This window comes from Ursus americanus, chromosome 3 (assembly GCF_024610735.1).
Source record: "Ursus americanus isolate L20-20 chromosome 3, mUrsAme1.1.p, whole genome shotgun sequence".
Taxonomy (NCBI): domain Eukaryota; kingdom Metazoa; phylum Chordata; class Mammalia; order Carnivora; family Ursidae; genus Ursus; species Ursus americanus.
The window spans coordinates 19998733-20020058 of record NC_142129.1 but is presented as its reverse complement, the minus strand read 5'-3'; the positions used below and the strand labels follow the sequence as shown (position 1 = coordinate 20020058).

At 49.3% G+C, this 21326-nt stretch overlaps 1 protein-coding gene across 2 annotated transcripts in view; it reads right to left on the bottom strand.

The window, feature by feature from the left end:
• The window catches only part of PLXNA4 (plexin A4), a 590507-nt gene that overhangs the window by 415006 nt on the left and 154175 nt on the right, over nt 1–21326 (bottom strand). Inside the window, exon 1 of one of the 2 annotated variants that reach the window (XM_045792629.2) lies at nt 3767–4261. The exons of the other annotated variant lie outside the window; for it this stretch is intronic. The gene's annotated coding sequence lies outside the window, so the exon portion shown is untranslated. Of the gene's footprint in view, nt 1–3766; nt 4262–21326 lie in introns of those variants that run through there. 2 annotated transcript variants of the gene reach the window in all.

Below are 21326 nucleotides of genomic sequence, written 5' to 3'. Positions count from 1 at the left end.
AGGCCTCTGCTCCGGGAATTAGGACCTTCTGTCTGCCTTTGCTTTTAAGACCCATCTCCTACCACTGAGCCGCAGAGCCCCCTTCAGTGTCCCTGCTCACCCCACCTTCCTGCCACTACTGGAATGCCACAGCCTGGGCAGTGCGGAGCAAGGCAAGAGTGAGTAAGTTCAGACGGAGGGGATCGGGAGGGGGGTCAGGGTCAGAGCCGCGGGGCCAGCGGCTTCCAAAGACGTAGAGTCTGCAGGGCTCTGCACGGGCCAGGCATTGCTCAATGGAGCCTATAGGGCAATTACCCTAATCATGTGCATCTCCCAAACAGCCGTTTGATTTATTAGCGCGACGTCTTTTTAAAATGCCGCTCTTAAATATAAATAACACTTAATCATCCAGCTGTCGTTAAATTCATGTTATATTGATTTCTTGGAGTGCCACAAATTTGAGGGCGAATGGGCTGTCGGATGTGCACACAAAGCAAAGAGGTGAATTAGCAAGTTGTGGGGGAAAGGGAGCGAATAGAGGAAGCAGGAAGGGGGTGACAGGGGGAAGGAAATAAGCCCTGTTCTACTGCCCCGGGGTCTGAACCAGCTTCATTCACATCGCCAGCGCTGGACACAAACAAGGAGAGGAGAACGGCCCATCTGCTGCACAGACTAATCACAGCGTGGATCACCCCGCCCATCACGGAGCCACTCCAACAGGTCTCTGAGGTGGCATTGTCTGTGTAGTGCCTTCTCCTAGTGTGGATGGGGAGAAGAGGCTAAGAAATGCCCCCTAGCTGGCTCGGAGGAGAGAGATTGGCTGCAGTTTCTTTGCATCAAAGCCTGGCGATAACCAGGAGCTAAGAGCGGTTAATCACCCCGCCCCCTCAGCTCTCTCCCCACTTCAGGACCGCTGCCTCCCTAGAAAGCCCCCACTGCCTTCCAGGCAGCCCTCGTTGTGATTAAAAGGATCAGGAGGCCGAGGGTAGTCAGACTCTGCCTTGCAGATTTCCCTGTCTGCAGGGAGCAGCAGCCGTGCAGAGGGGCAGAGGAGAAAGGAAACAAGCTGGCAGCCTCAGATGCCTCTGGAAATCTGTGCAGGCATCAGTGGGCAACCAGGATGAAGTTTGGGGAGGACAGAGGCGGGTCCGCAAGTGAGTACCAGATTGGGCAAGAAGGAATAGCGCTGGTGGGCAGCCCATGCTCACGGGGGAACACCTAGAGCACAGCCTCGCAGCAGCGAGGGGCTGCTGAAAAGAAGCACTCAAGGTTGGGGCTTTTCTAATAAGACTCTCTTCCACATGCAAAGACCCTAGAGAACTTAAAAGGAAGGCCACAGAGGAGTGGTAGAGAGAGAGTGTGACAACGTGACATGCTCCAGGGCTCAGCAAGAGAGCCAGGAAAAAAAATTAGATGATGTATACCCAGCTTTACACAGATGTTAATTAATGCCTGCTTTGCCCTAGAAACCAAATCGGTACCCAATGCTAAGTGCAAAAAGTGTGGGGATTTTTTTGAACCCATGTTTAAAAATGTTTAGCTTACAACTGGCATCATGACTGCTGGCTTTGCATTAAAATGATGGCTCCTCAGGATACGAGACAGAGAGGGAAGCCGGGAAGGGAGCAGAGGTCCGTGTGGAAGACACACAGACGTTTCAGGAAGCTTTGTATGCCATCCTTTTGCCCCTTCAAGGCCACATGAGAGACTGTTTACCTGGGAGCCATGCACTGCTTTGGAGCTCAGTATTTCTTTTGAAAACCATGTGCTCCTGTACGCATCCGTGGGACCTCCCTGTCCACACACTCATGAGGCATGCGTTTGTGGAAACGTCCCAGTCCTTCCACAGCCGGGGAGACAGAGGCAGGTCCCACTGTCACACACTGGATGAGCTGATCACGTTGAGCCAGGCTCTTTGAGAAAGCACGCATACATCTGGGTGTGTGTATACACACCATTCTTAAAAAGAAAACGATGTGTCTTCCCCCTCCTGGGTTCTCCCCATTGTGAGATCTTGCTTCACTCCATCTACCCTTTCCAATCAATCAAAGGGCAGTTCACACAGCACACAGCAGGAATACAATCTCCCCCCAGGGGCGTCTGCGCCTCTCCTCCCCAACCTAGCTGAGACCTTTGCAGGAGCTGGCAAAGTTTGAAAACAGCAGTGATGGGGGTGCGGGGAGAGCCCTTTATTTTAGCACCCAACTTCAGGATTTACAGAGTCAACCAAATCTTGTGCCCAACACTGAGGCCCCTTGTTCGAAAGAATGTTGACTCCTTTCCCCTCATGTTCTGGAAGACTCCCAACATATTTTTCCCACTGGTGAGTTTGTAGGACACTCCGAACACATGATCTTGCATAAAGGGTACACGTTCATCCCATTTCTTGCCAGGTTGCCCAACAAGCTACCCCAAAAGGGACAGCAAGAGAGAAAGACAGGACCCTGCTCTATTTACGTGCAACTCCAAAATAATGTTTTACTTGGATCTCATGCTCTTCTCCCTACAGCGACTGAGCCCAAATGAATTGCTCTTTGACCCCCACATGGAAACTGCAAGAAAGCCCTTTTGGAGCCCCAACCACCTCCTACCTCCTCCAGAAAAAAGTTTGAAAATGAGCAGCCTGTGAAATCACAGCCGGGCACCAAAGGAAAGGAAAAGATTTAGGGAAATTGAACCTTGAACCCCAGGCTTCTAGAGAGTGATTCTGCACTGTCAGGAGCTGCCTGGCTCTGGGAGACACTGGCAACCCAAGAATGCCTGGTCTCCTTATGGGGGGAGGGCACTGCCGAGGTGGACGCGAGAGAAGGGACCCTCCTCCCTGCCAGCACTACACCCTCTTCTGACCCTTTCCCGTTGGATTTCTCAGACACACACCTCCAAGGCATGTGACAGGTGTTATTGGGAGGCACAGGCGAAGCATCCCGGAGCTTTCCCATACAGTGTAGATGGAAGGGGAGAGAGGTGAAGGGGAGACCCAAGTCCTGTGTCCCTAAGCCCTGTGGGCTTGCTGTGGCTGAGACACTGGAGATGTGAATGGGTCATACCTCTTATGGAGGATCTGTCCCCATTTACCCTCCCTAGGCCAGCAACACCCCCAATGCGACGCTGAAGCCCCTTCCTGCCTGAAATCTCGGCGCATTCGCGGGGAAGCAGTGCCACGCTTCAGAAAGGCGGTTGTGCTGCCTCTTACTGGGGAAACGCAGTGTCTGTTCCCTATGCACCGCCCTACAGAACTGCAGCCCCATCTGCCTCTGTGGCCTCCTCCCTGCACGCTGGGCCACCACGCTCTCTGAATATCTGTCCAAATATCTGTGGGTCTGTCTCCCATGAAAACCCCAGGGTATCCAAAGGCCACGGAGCAGAGATGACACTGGGTGGGTCTCCCCCAAAGCTCTCGTTACTTCTCCCGTTTTGAAAACCAGCTAGAAATACCAGGAGCCTGGAACTGAAAAATCTCTCCCTCAGCTTCCCCCGGTGGGAGGGAGAGGCGGTAATACACAAAATCCCACCCTGAAAGTCCTGGGTACGAGAAGTCTGAGTCCGGATCCTCACAGGAGAAAGAACAAGGGAAATGCCTACTCCGGCCGCGCGGCACCTACGCGGGTGTCCAGGTGGGACGTGGGCAGGTGCGTGTGCGCGGCGTGTGCCAGTGTATGTTCGTGTGTGTGCGAGTGTGTGTGTGCGTGCGTGCAGCGGGCTGGCTCCAGGGCAGCCGAGGACTCCCGGACCGAGCCGGGCATCTCCGCCCGCACTGCCCTCGCCCGCCCGCCCGCCGGCTCCTTACCTGGAAGCGCCGCTTTTGCCTCCTTCAGCGGGAGCACCGCATTGACACTGCAGATGGTGCCTGTGCCGCTGCCTCTCGTCCTCCTCTGAACGTGTGCGTGTGCGCGCGTGTGGCTGCCTGCTCCAGCCCCAGCCCCGAACGCAAATACTCCACCGAGGCAGAGGGAACCCGGGAGGAGGCACGGCAGGCAAACGGAGGGCGAAATCACAGCCTGCGGGGCTTGACAGCTCCTCTGGCGGCGTCCAAGGTGGGCGGAATGTCCAACAAAAAGGTCGGAAAATGTGGATCGATTCCAAACACCCCTCTGCTCCACCTAGCCCAGAGTCGGAGCGGCGGCGGCGGCTCTCGGGGGCTGCGGTGGCGACGCGGGGCTGCCCCCCTTCGTCCCCACCCCCGCGGGCTGAATGTCCTTGATGCCAAGCGGGCACGGCGGCGTCACTCCGCGCCGCCCATGCTCGCCCGGTCGGGCCGCTGCCCGGGCGCGGCGAGTACGCGGGGGACCCGCCGGGGAGCGCTCTCGGCGCCTCTGCGCGCCTCCCTGGGCAGCCGCGGCCGCCCCCCGGCAGCCCGCGGCCGGCCGCGCCGCTGCTGCCCCCGCCCCTGCCGGGGGTCTGGCCGGGCAATGCCGAGGGCCCGGGGCTGGGGGGCCGCGGGAGCCGCCGGCTGCTCCCCGGGGAGGCGCGGGGCTGCGGCGGCGGCGCCTGGCGCTGCGGCGGCGGAGAGCGCGGCCGCGGGCCGAGCCGGGCCTCCCGGGCGCGCCCCCGGCCCCCCGGGCGGGCTGCTAGCAAAGTTTGCAGGGGGCAGGGAGCGGGGCCGCCGCTGGCTCGGCCGCCGCCGGAGCTCCCGGGCTGCCTGCTGCCGCCGCGGCTCGCTGCTGCTGTGCATTGAAGCCCGGCCAAGCGCTGCAAAAACTCCAGCTGCCTGGCGCTCTCTGGGTCCTCCTCTCCTCCCTCCCGCCCTCCCTGCTTCCCTGCCTCCCTCCCTCGCCTTGCCTCCTCCCCTCCCCTGCCGCCCGCCGCCCGCCGCCGCTCCCTCTCTGGCTCGCTCGGGCTGGCTCGGAGCTCGCGGCAGACATCTAGACCGACGGAGGGCGGCCGGCAGAGGGGGCAGGGGGCACCTCCCCCGAGCTCCGCGCCCACCGTTGCCCGCCCCCCTGCGCTCCCCCGCAGGGGCCTTTGCCGACACCCCCTGGTTCCCTTGGCCACCCCGCCGGCAGCGATATGGGGCAGAGAGGGACACGTAGATGGTGACACGGGCGCAGGGCGCGCACTCGGAAGGAGGCAACACTCAGCCTCCTCGGGATGTGGACGCTGACGGTCGGTCGGAGGGACCCTCAGGTGTTCAGAGCTGACACAGGCGCACGCACTTCGTCCGAATCAGAATCCCAGCGCCCCACCAAGGCACCCCCATGGCACCCAAGGACGGAGGCCTGGGGGAGAGGGCATGAATGGCCAAGTGCCCTAGAGCTTGCTCAGTAACCTGTCTATTCATTTTTATATGGAGAGGCTGACCTGGCTCCTTTTCTCAGAAACCTAGACCACAGCAAAACAGACAATGCCCACATCAGGGCACTTTCTGAGGTCCAAAGAAAGAAATCACCACGTTGCTGTGGTTGAGACAGGCGTCTGGCAGAGAGGAAATATGCGGGATGGGAAGTGGGTAGCACTAGCTTAGAAACCCCTGCCTAGGTCCTCCTAGGAAGGTGACCCACCCAGCAGGAAAAGCCTAAGAGAGTCCCACACTTAGGTACCAACTCCATGCCCCCCCAGAGTCCCAGGGCACCACCGTCACTTGTGCCACTAACACACCTCCTCACGTGGGCAACAGTCATGGAGGTCCTGCCAAAGGAGCCATGGTTTTTGGCCTCCTCCCGCACGGATCCCTCTTCCACTCTCCTTTTCCCATGGGCAGCCAACTTCCTGCCCATTACTGTCCCTCCCATCAAAACATCTCCCGAGACTCTTCCCATTAGGTGGAAATGATTGAGGACAGCGTAAATCCCTGCACCTTCCTGTAGGGGTTATATTTTCACAGAAATGCGAGTTGTAAACTGGGGAGTCTTTGAAAGGAGCTGGGAGCTGACCAGCTCCACAAGCCCCCATGTGGGCAGCATCCACAGGTCAGGCAGGGCCTGTCTAGATAGTAGCTTGCTGAAGCGTGGCTCTCAAAGGTGGGTGCCTCGATGAAAAGATGAGCCACGCCAGAGCCCAGAGAAACCAGACATTGCTTGTTTGGTTAGAAGGTATTCGGGAGACAGAGTGGAGCCCTTTTAGCCTCCGGTTCTCTGCTGAGTATTGCATGGCCCAGAAAGCAGCAAGGAGTTATCTCATTAGCTCGTGTTAATACACTGATCTGGCTCCTCTCTTCTCAGAAACCCTGGATCCCAGACTCTAGATAAAGCACACAATATCAGGTTAGTTTCGGAAGTCCAGAGAAACGCAGAACAAAATAACTCAATGCCGCTGCTCTTTGGACTTGCCTCGGGGAGGAGGAAGCCCAGGGCCAGATGTCTCTCTAGGCAGGACTGAGGCTGGGGTGAGGTGCCCAGAAGGCAAAAGTTAAGGAAGGGCTCAGGCTCAGGCCCCTGTAAGGCTGTCCTCATACCAGTCCTGGCCCCACTCGGAGGCAGCTTCTCTAAAATTGCTGCACAGGACCATCACAGGCCTTTCCCAGAGGTGACAGCGCAAACAGCCACATGGAAAACCGTAGTGGGTTACTTAAAGAATATGGCTCAATAAAAGCAGGGGGGCTGGGGCAGGGGCAGGCAAGCCTTTCAAATGTCTGCTTGCCACTTGGCTTTCAGGGTATGTCATAAAAATGCTGAAAGAGAGGGGAAGCAAGGAAACAGCTTCGCCTCCATTCTCAGCCATTCGAACATGTATTTTTAATACAACTGATTTTTCCCTCCTACAGCCTCCGTGTGCTCGTTGGGTGGGTGTGTGTGTGTGTGTGTGTGTGTGCGCACGCACACACACACACACACACATGGATATTGCTGGTGAGCCCCAGGGTCATTTTCTGATGGATGGATGGGAAGTCAAAGACCTTTTCTAGAGGTGGCAAATAAAATATATTTATTATTCTTTATCTCTTGCCTAGTATGTGGTGTCATTTATTTTCATTCAGAAAAATGGACGCTATGTGATGCCTGAAGAGTCATCACAGAACCAAGTGGCAGAAAAGGAGTGGGACAAAAAGCTGGCCCCACAATGGGCAGGTGAGGGGCCCTGGCCGATCCTCTCATCGTTAACAGGTCCATGTGGCCCACCGTCTTTTCCCTCCTTCTCCTTCCAGTTAGTAATACGGGGGAAGCAATGTGGAAGGGGTGGTTATAATGTCATCTTAAGGGAGAACAGGAAGGGTCAAATTAGCAGTGGTGCAGTGCTTGAATTTTACTATTAGTACTATTATTATCATTATGACCCCTTGGATTTGCTCTCTCAAGGCTGGAGAGTGGGGTGGGATGGGATGGGATCAGTAGGACCCTACACTGGAAGCATGAAGACCTGGGTCCTAGTCCTAGCATTGCCACCCATGAGCTCTGTAATTTGGAGATCTCATGTTCTCACCTGCCCAACTTACCCTTACAGGTCGTGACATTCAAAGGAGAGGCTATCCATTCGTGCACTTGGAAACGCTAAAATAAGTGCGATAAACACCCAAGGAATTAGCATTGCCTTGCGGAAGGACATATGCTTTTTTAAATGGCACAATACAGCGGGGCAGGAAGGTCCTCTGTTGTCTTGACCCTTCTTTATGAATAGACATGCTGGGAAGGGGAAGCTCTGTAATAACAGTTCAAAATGGGTTTCTGCATTCATTACAAACCCTTCCTCCTCTCACACCTCCTGCAGCCCCTGACAGCTGGTGAGGGCTGAAGAGGGACCCAAGCTTTCTCCCTGGCTGACATTGGATCTGGAAGTCACCCCTTCCACCCCAGGCTGCTGAGGAAACTGGGTAGTCATTGTCTGGCCCCATGGCCACAAGAGGGAGAAGTAAAATGTCATACTGCTTCACAAGTCCTATCTTCTAAGGAGGCGATTTTTATGGCGATTTGGTTGTGGTTTATTGAGGGGCATGAGGAGAAAAGTATTGGCTCATCTCTCACGGCTGAAGAAAAGGGCCAGATTTAATAGGAGAGAGGAGAAGAAATCCTCAAGTTTTCCCTCACTTAGCTACCACCATTTTATTAGCCTAGGAACAGAACTGCTATTTAAGTTGATAAAAGCCAGATTTGCTTGTTAAATAAATCACCAGAGCCTGGTGGTGCTATAGAGAAATTTTTTCCCCCAAGAGCTGGCCCCATGGCTGGGTTTTATACAGTGCACAGTGCGCTGGATGAAAACCACAGGCAGTCGGCGGCTTAAAAACCTAAATTTTGGCGCCACCTGCAGGAGAGTAGAAATATCAACATTATCCCAACTCGCAGCGGAGACTGGGAGGAAAGGGAGCCTTGCCAGGCGGAGCTGGATGTGTTGCCGACAGCAGGAAGGGCCTCAACTCCCCACTGCCCCCTGCTTCCTGGGTGTGTCACCAGATGTCCACTCTACACTCCAGCAACCTTCAATCCGCACCCTAGAAAGCTGCCACGTGGAGGTCTAACAGCTGCTCTCAAGATACTCCGTCCATTGAAACAAACTTACTCTTTCCTCTGATTCCTAAGGGGTTAAGTAAGCTTCTAACCCAGGGATTCTATTCTTGAGACTCCAGCCCATAGAACAGTAAAAGAGGACAGAGAAATGAATGTCCTAGGAGGTGGGTGGGGGAGAGGAATCCCTGAGTCACCACAGTCCCTAATTGTAGCTTGAACTTGGTATCAGGCTGGGTATTGTCAGTAGACCCAGACTGTCCCAGGCTTCTTGAGCCTGTGAGTCCTAGCGAAGACATGGAGATGTTAACTCCTGAATCAGCTCCCAGCCTGCCCCCTGCTCACACAGACCTGGCCTCTACTGACAACCCCCGCCCGGGCTCCCCTCATTATGTCACAGACACACCCCCCCCCCCCCGCCATGGGGATTGTGCTTAGGAGCCAGTCTGATCATGTTATTCTCCATGGGCCACATCACTGAAGTCTACTGCCTATAAGCCATTTGATGGAGGGACATCACTCTCGGCACCTCTGTCCACCTACACTGCTGGACACGGCAGGCCTGCTGCTCTGCTGTGGTTTCCCAGGCCACACCAGGAGCTGGTACCAAGATGGCGAGGATGCCCGCCCCCGCCCCCACTTACACATTGTGTGGGTCTTGGTCATCCGGGCCCTAAAGCAGCTTCCAGGGTCCAAGTCTTCCCCCCTTGCCTCTCCAGACCCTTTCACCCACCATCCTTCTCCAGAATTCTTCCTTCTCATTCAGCTAACACATAAACTTGTATTTTCAACTGTAAGAACTAGAAGTTAGAGGATACCGTGGTGGGAGTGGGGTGGGTGTGTAGGGGAGGATGGGGGAGGTAGGGGATGTGACCTAACTGCATTGGCCAGAAACAGCAGAGCCCCAGCTCTGGCCAGTTCTATATCTTGCTCAGCAAGAAAATGTAAACACTTCGGTCCCAGGAGGCATGAAATCCTACAGTGTGCCTGAATTCCAAGGACTAGATACAATTCATGGCTCCCACATGACGGCTCCATCTTGCCTCTGCCTAGTTCACTTGCCAAGTAGCTTAAGTCAGGCACTTGGACCCTCTGACTAGGGTACAAAGAGCACAAAGGTCTGAAGTCATTCTCCTTGTAATGAAGATGGGTTTGTGCTGATGGGTTGAACACTCTTGTCTGGTAACATCTATTTCCAAGATGACTGACTGGTGGTCTAAGTATCGTCTCCTAAATGACTGTGACAGCCAGCCTCCAAAATGGCCCTAATGGTCCTCACCATCTGGTCCTCATGCCCTCATGCAGGCCCCTCCCACCATGAATCAGAGCTGACTTAGGTGGCCAAGAAGACATTACTGCAGAAGCAAGCACGTGTGATTTCCAAGCTAGGTCATAAGAGACATGGCAGCCTCCGGCTTGGTCTTCTGCATCACTCACTCTGGGGCAAGTGAGCCGCCAGCTCGAGCAGCCTTTGGAAAGGCTTTTTGCCAGTCACCGCGCAACTTGACATCCCATGAGCGAGTCACCTTGGAAGAGGATTCTCTAGCCCCAGTCAAGTCTTCAGATCACTCTAGTTTTGAGTTTTCCAACTAAGGTCCTGCACATTATGGAGCAGAGACAAGATGTTGTTGGAGGTGCTCAGATATGAAGCCATAGATGACTAACACAGTGACTTACAGAAAGGGACTCCTTCCCCCGGCCTTGGTCTCATTAACCTCTTACTCTTATTATTTGAGCCCACTTGGCTTTAGAATAAGAAGGGCAGAAGAGGACATGCTTGGTGCATGATGCCAACCCTATGGGTGGGACTGGGCACCAGTATGTGCCCTGTCCGGAACTCCCTTCAGGGCTCCTGCATCAAGCCTCTTAGCATATCTCAAGTGTTTAGTGAAAATGAGAAAACCCAGCCAGGGTGCTGGAAACCATCCACACACAGAATGCTCAAGTCTAGCACTTACCTGAAGTTGGGTGCGGTCAGCTCCAGAGGGCCAGTCTCAGAGACACACCACACTGAAGTGCAAAGTGGCATGGGATGCTGTACTTGTTAACAAGCTGTCTGGCACCTGCCTTCACAGCAGCCTCTTGGAGGTCAGACTGTGTGGACTCCAGTGTGAGTACTAGTCCCTATGCTGCCAAAAGAGTTCCCTACCCTTGACCCTGACCTTTACCACACTGCAGGGCAGGAGGGAAGTCCAGGGACTCTTTTGCGTCACAGCAAGAAGAGGCTGGAAACCAGAAGTGGCTGGAAGCTGACAGTGCAGTTTCCCCTTTACACAGTGTCCCATGAAGACTCTGGACAATCACCTTCTCTTGGGCTTCAGGGGGTCTCCTCAACCCTTAGTGGCTTCTGGAGAACTAAGCAGTGCGAAGTGTTGTCAGCAAGGCCAAGACATGCACAAGGGACAAGAAAAAGGGGAGAGGGAGGAAAGAAGCAATGGGGAAGAGTAAGAACAGCAGGGGTGCCTATGCAATGTCAGAGTAGAAAAGAGCCATGGACAGTCTCAGGGAGTTTCCAGAGATGGTGCATGGGCCCAAGGTGACCTCTTTCCTCCTAAACATCTCCCTCTAGGACTCTGTAACCTGACCCCATTTCTCCTTCTGGTCCCGTTCTTCCTCTGTTTTTAAAGGGCTTCCTCCTAGGGCACCCCTACTGACTGCAGGCTTTACGAATGTTGGGTGTTCCTTGTGAGGACCCCAAGGCCCCAAGCCCCAAGGCCACAGTGGTAAGAGCTGGGGAGAGCCAACTGTGTGCCTCTCTCCCCAACTCTGCATTCTGGGACAGCATACTGATAGCCAGAAGTCAGCCACGGGGGAAATATTTACACCATGGGAATCAACACTACATACCAGGGCTCTTATTTTTGTGGAGAGCCAGTGGTTAAACACTTCCCAGTACACCCCTGGGCAGGGCCAGTGACAGGCCAAGATAAGGCAGGTCAGCCCCGATCAGGCCTGCTTACTCAGCTGACTGTTCCCAGACACCCAGCAAATGCACCACCAATGGCAGCTCAATTTAGCGCAGCTGTAGCCAGAGTGAGAGTTGCCTTCTGCCCACATCCCACCTCTAGATGATAAGAAAAACTTAATACATACCCTTTCCAGTAGCTGTTTTTCCTAGATCCTGTGTTTAAGGAGATTTGACTCATATTTTTTGACACGAGAATCAAGAAGGAAAGTGCTTTCCCTTTCCTGCTAGGCAAACTGAGGCAAGGGACATTGAAGTGACATATCTCAGGTTACATAAGTATCTGAAGTATAAACCTGTTAACACCTGTCGTTTACTGCCTCTGCTTCAAGTTTAAGATTAATACCCTGTGTTTGGCAACAATTCTATTTTCATTCCCTCCAAGCACTACTGTTAAAATTATGGTACATCCATGCAACAGAACACGGCATAGATCTTAAACAAATAAAGTAAATCTATGTCATCTATGCTCTGAGAAAAAAAAAAGGAGACAGCAGAGTATTTGTATATGTATTTATATATTTTTAACATATAGAATAGTATGTACATACCTATATAGGCTTATATATACATAGAACATTCTGGAAGTTACCAGCAGAAACCTCAGAGTGGGAGCCAGAGTGCTATATATTTTCTTGTTTTACTGTACACCCTTTGTTCTTTTTGACATTTTACCATGTGCAAGTACTACGTTCTCCATTTTTTCTAAAAAGCTAGTTAAAAAGGAACAAAAACTACCGCTGCTAAAAGTATCTTCATCACGCCTCTTGTCCTCTACTCTCTCTCTTCCTGAATCCAGCCAACCACTCCTCCGCCCCATCTGTATCATAGTCAAGCTTGCCTTTGTTCCGGTTTCCGACTATCTGTTCCAACTTGCTCCTCTTTGGGGGCTGCCATGAAGGTCATACAGCAGCCTGTCTGCCAGGCAGGATGGGGTACACATTCCAGACGAATCCTCATCTCCTATTTCTTAAAGACCAGCCAGTGTCCTTCTAGGCCTGAGGACTTCTATTTGACCCTAACTGATCAGAGAGAGATTCCAGGAATGACCCAGAACATCCTTTCTGGGATAAAGCAACTAACTTTTGATCAAGTCAAAGGCAATATTCTTCTACACTGGGATCAGTAAACTCATGGAAACTAACACCGAGAGGTGGTACAGGCTAAAATTACAATGTTGCTCAGATTTAGAAATTAACAGATGAATGCTCCATAGTGAGTTATTAATCTTATTGGGAATTCTATAGGGAGAGGTAAAGAAGGATTAGGCAAATGCCATTCCAGTTTTGTGAAAGATGAAAATAAGTTCTGAAGAATATAAACAAATGAGCTTGGCCCAGATGTTGACCACTGGCTCAGTAAAAGGTAGACGTGGAATTATTTAGACAATGATACAGTGATCACTAGGAATAAGTTTGGGATCTTGAAGAACAGACCCTGTCAGCCTCTTCTTGTCCCCCAACTCAGTGAGGTGCTGAGATTTTTTTTAGATCAAACACAAGAGAGAGTATCTGAATTGCAAGATGCTTGATAGACTCTTCAGTAAAATCCTTAGAGCATGGGACAATGTGGGCTGAGTGGATTAGCTGGCTGAACGGTTAACCCCTGAAGATGTTCATTGGTGCATCTAGATAACCTGCAGGAAGGTTTTCTTAGGATCTGTATCAGAGCTCTATTCTCCAACGAGTCTTGTTCAACAGATTTACTAATAATTGAATAGGGACACAGGAGACATGGTCATCAAATGTGTCCATGACTGCAATAAAAGAAAAATATTAAATATAAATACGTACTTATAATCCTCCTTTCTAAAGGGGAAAGAAACTTTTGCTTAATACTGGGCATTTTTGTGTTTAATCGGGCATTTTGGTGTTGACCTGGGGCACCAGGCTGAGGAATGGAAGAGGCAAGAAAAGTTTAGCTGATTAACATTTGAAAATACACAGAGCGCTCCAGAAAGAAAAAGGATTTGGTAATGAGGAGAAAAATAAAGCAGCAGCCTGGAAGGGAAGTGGGGGATGAGGATGAGAGCTGCCAGGTAGGAGGAAGGCTGTGATGATGGGGAGTCCTGAGACACATGAGTGTCAGTCACAAAAAGAGGGGTTTTTAGAAAATCTTTCAAAGTATATGACATAATTCCTTCTTTTGATGCCTCCTCAAAAGACCATCACTATAGAACTTTGTAAGTTTTCCATGCTTTGAAAGCGTTGATTTTGCATTTATTTTGGATATTTTGCATTTATTTGGTGCCGTGGATCTTATGCAGAATCAAGAAGAACCTGTTTTATTCAGGCTACAAGTGTATGATGAGAGCTCAGCAGCATAGAAGATACTGTCTGTATTCAAAAGTAACTTTGTGTGCTAAAATTGTGGGGAAATTTTAACAAAATGAGGTGTAATACGGACAGAACCAAGGTATGATAGAGAAGCATAGACATAACTTTGTAAATACAGGATCGAGGAAATGTGACCACATTTTTTTTTAAAGTCGGAGATCAAGTTGACCATAGGTTAATGTGAATCAGTGGTGAGATGTTGCCAAAGCCACTGAACTTAGCAGCTCTACGAATAGAGCACAGAGTCCCAGAGAACACACAGTGATAGTCCTGCTCTACTTTGAGACAGCTAAACCATACATACCCAGATTATTGTACACAGTTCCAGGCCCTGCACTTTAAGAAAAATTTGACCACATTCAAGAGAGGGTGGCCAGTCCCAAAAGGAACTTAAAACCCTTTTATCTCTGGAGCATTCAAAGGAACCAGTGATGTTCAACTTTAAGAAAGTAAGACTTAAGGGAATACGACAGTTTCAAATATATGAAGGGCTCTCAAAAAGAAGAGTTGCTGCGTTAGCTCTATATAACTTCAAGATATCGAAGTAAGTTCAATGAATGGAATGTATCTTATGCAGAGATATTTTGGCCCAATATAAAGAACATCTTCCTAATGGAGCGCTTGAAAGACAGAATAGATTTCCTTGAGTGGTAGTGAGTTATCCATCACTTGGAGAACGAGGTGCTACTTAGGTGAAGATGGGAGTTTGGATGAAATGACCTCTGATGTCTTCGAGGGTCTGAGGTTTTAGTTGTCATGTCCTTGTTGTTATATCCTCCACACCATGGGCTTTGTGTTGACTCAGTAAATATTTACTGAACTGAACTGTAGTGAGTTTGGAGAAGTATCTAGGAAAGCTGACTAATGTTCCACTCACAACCAACAGCAGAGTGGGAAGTCAAGGATGAAGTCAGAAATATAGTCAAGTCCAGTGGGAAGAAGGGAACAAGGAGACACAGAACTACATTAAACCCTGCCTCTTCCCTGCTCTGTCCTGTACACCTCATTCACCAGATATACCATCCTTGGCCCAGTGCAGGCCTATATGGAGCCTTATCATTTGTCCAGTGGAGGCTCAGATAATTCAGCCTTCTGGGTTTTCACTGTTTCCCTTTGGCTTTCAAATTTTCCCGAGTCCTCAGTCTTTCTTTTTCTGTGGTCAGATCGCTTTTGTCCTTCTTCCTACTAGCAGCCTCTCCCTACTTCGAGGAGTCTTCTTTCCATCTCTCTATCCCTACCCATTTAGCCTCAGAAGCTTCCCCATCCCCAAGAGCCTAAAAATCAGGCCAGGGGTCCCAGCGTCTGAGAGAGATCACAGGTAACAGGCTCAACGTCAGGTCGTGTCGTCTTGTTCCATAAACTGTAAACCTGGGCACTGGACAGGCTTTTGTCCTACATCTACCTATACTGTGGACACTGGACAAACTATAAATAATGACTGCTCTTTCTTCCCCTTGTTTGTCTTAAATGACCTGAGCAATGGCATTCTTCTCTCTCTCCTGGGGGAAATTATTCCATCACCAAATGCACCTCTCTGTGAAGGAATGTGTGTTTGCTCCTTCTGCAGGAGTTCCAGACTTCCAGCCTAAATGTCCCTTTGCTGTTCCTAATTATGCTTACTCCCATATTGCGATCAGTATTCTTGATAGCCTCATCATTTCCTCCTGCAAATAAAACAGAAGCATCCCATCTCATTCCCTCTAGTGTTTCATCAATCCCTTTTGGGCATGGTCGTCCCCTTCCTGATTCTTCATGCTTATTCAGGCATAAACACTACTTAAAGAGAGAATACATCTTAAGAAAGGAAGAGTGAAATGATAATCGTAATAATGATAAAGATATCTCCCAAAGATCAAAACAGATATTACAGATTTTTGTGGAACTATAAAGGTTTCTTTTTTTTTTTAATTTCACTGTAATTGGAGAGTGAAATATGCCAAGGGGATACTTTGTGTAACTCACATCATATTTAAAATTATCCATTCAAAAAACATTTATGCCTACCATATGTCACTGGGCTGCAGATCAAAGCTGTTTCAGGCACAGTCCCTACCCTTAGGGGTTTTCAGGTGAATAGAGAACAACACAGTCGAAAAAGAAGTGCACTAACATGTTATCAACGCTAAGATAAAAGTCTTCACCAGGTAGTGTGAGATTGGAAGGGAGAGAGTGTCATTCAATTCAGAAAGCAATTATTCTTGATTCTGATCATAATACCATAGTCAAATTACAACTATTTCTTTTTTATTGAAAGTGTCTCTGCTGAAAGTGTCTCTGCTCAATTTTTAAAAGAAGGCTCATCTAAATGAGAAATAACAACACTAATATGTGTTCTTCTAAGTTAGTATTTCAAGTTACGGAAAGTTCACGATGGTACAATATTTAGATAGCACTTGAATTGAGCTGCTGATTGCTTTATTTTTAAGCACCCCTGTTTCGTAAACACTGAAACATCCCCCCGGTGGACAAAACCAAGGACCCAGATGAGCAGGTAGCTCATACCCATTCATTCTTTCATTTTTCTTTCTTTCTTTTTTTAATTTTAAAGATCTTATTGGCTTTATTCAGCCATTCATGAATTTAGCAGCAACCAATCTAATAGATAAAAAGGAGCTTACCACCCATTCTTTCTTTTATTCATTTGTTATATGAATATATTTTGATCACCTACTATGTGCCAACTTCTAGGTGTTGGGGATACAGTGGTGCTTAAGACAGACAGAGTCTGTTCTTGTGCAGTGTGCACTGTGGATGGAGACAAGAAGGAACAGGCTGGATGAATGAACAACATAATTTCAGGTAGTGGTTAGTTTTAGGAAGAAAATTAGAACATAGTACTGCAGGCGGTGAAGGTACACAGGTTAGCAAAGACTTCTCCAGGGTGGTAACGTTGAGTGGAGGCTTGAAGGACAAAAAGGAACCAGCTAGGTGAAGACGTGGGCAGAGGAAGCAGCCAGTGCAAGGGCCCTGAAGTGGGTCATAGCAAAAGAATAATACTCGCTTCCAAGGAAGGCAAGCTTTGGGAACCATGAAAGGCTGGATGTGGGCAGAATTGTCCAAGAGAAAGAAATAGAACAAGCCATTATAAACACACAAACACTCACAGAGTAATACAACTGGAAAAGATGAAACAGTAAAGAGTCTGGAAAATAGTGCATAGTCTAAAAAGAAGTTTGGGTCATGTGACTTTTTATGACATATGAATCAAACCTGGTTCCCAAAAAGTTAACTTTTAGATGGAGGAGCAGAAAGAAACTGACAAAATGATGAATTGAGAATGGAAGATACTGATCAGAATTGTAGAATGGAGACTGCATCAGTTAGCAAGGCTTTTGTCTGCAAGTAACAAAATATCCATCTGGCTGTTTAAGCAGTAAAGATATTTACTATCTCACAGGAGCAGCCTGCAGGTTAAGTTGTTCTTGATCCAGTGCAGGGACTCAGGGAGGTTACCAAAGGGCCAGTCTTTTTCTGCTTTGTCTGTGTCTCATCTTTAACAAGTTGGCTTTTGCCCGGAGACTCATTTCCTCATGGCCAAAATCAGCTCCAACCATCCCTTCATATAATCATATTTAAGACCTGCGAGAAGAAAAGAAGTCCTGGGGGCTCTTCTGGAGTGGCTCTCCCTTCTAGCAGCAAGTGAAATCGCTCAGAATACTTCCGCATATCTGACTGGCTAAAACTGGGTCACATGGGCACTCCAAGCTGCAAGGGAAGCTGGGAAAATGAGTATCTGGCACAGAGGAATGGGATCACTGGCACTGATTTGGACTGATCAAGATTCAAAGAGTCATCCCCTGCAGATTTGATCAACATGGAGAGACTTGGAACAGAAAAAGGAGGGAATAGTGGGCCACTGGAATGCAGAGCTGATCATCGGAGCCCACAAGAGGATAGGAGGAGAGAAGAAGGGATGCAGTGTAATGGAAAAACCTTGGATCTGGAATCAGAAGACATGAGTTACAATCCCAGCTCTGAATAAATTACTAAAACAATCTCAGCTACTAAAACAATCTCACGACCATAGATGCGAGGAGCAGAAATTGTCAGAGTGGGTTTTGAGTACCTAGCATATTCCCAAGACTCTATGGAGATTCAAGGGAAAAGTATCATAACTTCTATTTCTAGTTCTTTTTCTTGTTCTTTTAAAATATATACAGTTGTTCATATATTATACATAATACATTACAACAATAGCATATATGCATAACTTATGAATAAATAAATGTACATATATCGGGATTGCTCAAAAACTTTACCGATAAGGGTCCCAACTTTTAAGAAAAAAACAGCTTGGAAATACTTTTTAAAGAACGTAATGCATATGAAGCACTTAGCATAGGTTTGGATGTACATTGAGCCCTCAAGAAAAGCTCATTCCTGTGCTGCCTTTCAGATGGTTTAAGATGGCAATTTTTAATGGCAAGGGCAGACATCTGTCCCAGGGCCTCCCAACTCCACTCTCAAAATGCCACACACCATGTGCTTTCTCGGCACCTCAAATCCCTCTCCCAGGAAACAGGATTACAAGCACCGTGCTGCTCAAGCAGCTCCCAGGAGTCTCTATTACGTAGCTCCCCGAACCCCTGGCATCCTCTTCTCTTTCCACCTGCTGTCTGTCTTTTGAATGTTTGGGGCTGGTGGGCACTTCCATGAAGGGGTGAACAAGGGGAGAGGGGAAGCAAAGCCAGGGAGGAGACGTAGCAGCATGTAAAGTAAAAGGCCCCGGGGTGGGGGGGTAAAACACAAATGAGGTGTGGGGATTTTCTGTGCAATTCATTTCTCCCTGTGACCCCTGCCTGCATTAGCATGGGCAAATGCGAAGTTACCACATCTCCTTCCCATCTGCCCTCATCTTTCTCAGCAGGTGCTCAAGGCACTTTAAGAAGAAGACCCTCTCCTCCTGCCAGCTTTCCCTCTGTGGTGGGCAAGAGACAAAGATGGGAGTGGGGCGCAGGTAGGGAAACAGAGTCACAAGGTCACTCAGTACTCAGCTAGAATACACCCAGGAGTCCTGACACCCCATCAAAATAATTTTTTTCATTACAAACACAAAGATAAAACCCCCCTTACAAATACAAGGCCTTTAAATATTATCCTTTGCCAGCAATTCTGCCAGCTGTGCAGGCATTGTTCACTTATTTAATTTAACCTTCCCCCGCCCCCCCCCAAAAAAAACCTTTTGGGTTTGCCTTTAAAAAGCCACATTAAATTCTCACTTAATGATTTGACCAGCTCCTCTTCAGCTCCCTTTAAACGAGCTGCCGATAAAGGAATAAACTTGCTGAAGAAATAAGAAATAAACCTCCTGAACAGTGCAGCCTTTTCTGCCGCTCTTGTCCGGGCTGAAGCCCCCTCCAATGAATTGAGAGATAATGCTAATGGAATTATACATTGTGACTGGATCAGGGGCTGCCACAGGAAGATAAATACCAAAGCAAGGCTCAGGCATTTAATCAAAAATAACCCCATACATGTCCTTTTTTTTTTCCCTTCAGAAAAAAGAAAAAACCCACAAAAACCTAAGGTCTTGGTTTACCACATATATTACTTCACTCACCTCGATGTTGCTATTATTCCAAATTATTTGGATTAGGGGAGGTCCCACAGACACACATCTGAAGGCAAATTAAATTAGAAAGAGCGACCCACCCAACAGATGTTTACAGAGACACCACGATGACACCCTGGCAAACCTCTCAGAAGATAAACTGTACGCGGATTAATTCAGGAAGATGAGAGAGCGCTTATATGTTTTGTTTGGGCTTGATTTTAACAAGATAAAACCGTTGGGCCCTGTGATCTGCCACTGGAGCAGCTGTTTACCACACAACTGACACGGAACGTGGGCTGTCACGGAATACAGATGAGCATGTGGCGGCTGGCCGGCGGTCACCTCCTTGCCCTGCTCACCTAACCCTAGCTCCATCCAGGTTGGGTTGGTGAGACATGCAGAGCACATGTCAGAGGTCCTAGCTCAGACCTGCGACCAGAACCACAACCGCATAATGGTGGCTTGTCATGTTTTGGGCCTCATGATGTGTTTTGCTTCGTTGTAAAATTAAAGTGAATCTAGTGACACCTCCAGGTAACCGGTGACACTTGGTGTATCAGTCAGAGCTTATTTCTGTACGTGACAGAACTGGATTCTGCCCCTCTTAAAAAATGGAACTTCCTAGAAGAACACCAGGGACTCATGGGAATGGGAAGCCAGGGAGTTCTGGAGGGTGACCAGGAGGAGGCCCAGTAAAGGCCACCCCCACAGGAACGGGGTTAGTCTGCATGCTGCTGTGGTTGAACATCATGGCATCGCTCATTCCAGGGACGAGGCCCAGGAGAACGGGTCCGACAGACTAAATCGAAGGCATACGTCCCCCCCGGCTCACTAGAGACAGGACAAGGAGGGTCTGCGCTTTCGGTTCTGAGAGTGGGAGACAAGTACTACCTGCCCAGGGTGTGCCATACAATAGGAGACTTCCCACAAAGAAGATCAGGCCCTAATACAAAGAGGTTGGACAATGGGCACCCCAAAAGTAGCAAATGACTCGTACAGGAGGGCTAAGAAAAGCGTGCTTGGGATCCCTTGTATAGTCTGAGCATCAGTAGGAGATGGCTTGCAGTAATGAAAAGAGCTCTTGAGGATGACTCAGGAGACCCAGACCTACGTGTGGGTGCCCGTTCCAGGCCAGTCTATTGAGCTGAGACCAGTCTGTTTCCCTCTAGCTCACTGCAATGGGTTGAATTGTGTCCCTCCAAGATTCATGTTAAAGTTCTAACCACCAGTACCTCTGAACGTAAACTTAATTGGGAAGAATGCCACTGCATACGTAATTCGTTAAGGCAAGGTCTTGCTGGAGGAGGGTGGGCCCCTAATCCAATGAGCGGTGTCCTTGGAGGGGAAATTTGGACGCAGACACACACACGGGGAAAATGCCATGGCCTCCACAGTTCGAGCTGCACTGCCACATGTCAAGGCACTACCAAAGCTAAGAAAGAGGCCTGGAACAAACCTTCCTCTAGTACCTTCAGAAAGAGCTGACATCTTGCTCTCAGGACGTCTAGCCTCCGGAGCTGTGAGACAATAAATTTCTGTGAAGCCACGCGGTTTGTGGTACTTTGTCACAGTAGCCCTAGGATACTAATGCACTTGTCTTCTGTGAGGGGAGTGCTTTGGACTAGGTTTGTGACTTTCAGACTGAGCCTTGACTTGAACTGAAATGTCCCCAGAGTCCTGGAAATTCTTGGCAGCACTGTTTGAAAACCATGAGGCCAGGCAATCGCCAAGGTTCAGCTCTCTCTAAATTAAAGTCCTTTTTAGTTTTGACAAGGGAATGTTGCAGATTTTGAAAAGAATGTTCCAGGGACATTTACTTCCCTAGCTGTGAGGATAGCCCAGTCCCTTAATTGGCCCCATGCAGATCTCCATACACCCATGCTTCATCAGCCACTGAGCCCAGGGGGTGAGACCCCTTCACCCAGGGGCTAGAAAGGTTGCAGATTTCTTGCTCTAGTCCAGTGGTATTTCCATTGAGACACATGTTATTTTTACTGGGCTTGGGTCCTGGAGACTCAGTCCCATTCTGGACCCTCATCATCACCTTGAGTTCCACAGTGGATCCAACCAGTCAAAAGACTCTATGAGCTCCCTCCTAAAGCTGCCTCCTTCCCGAA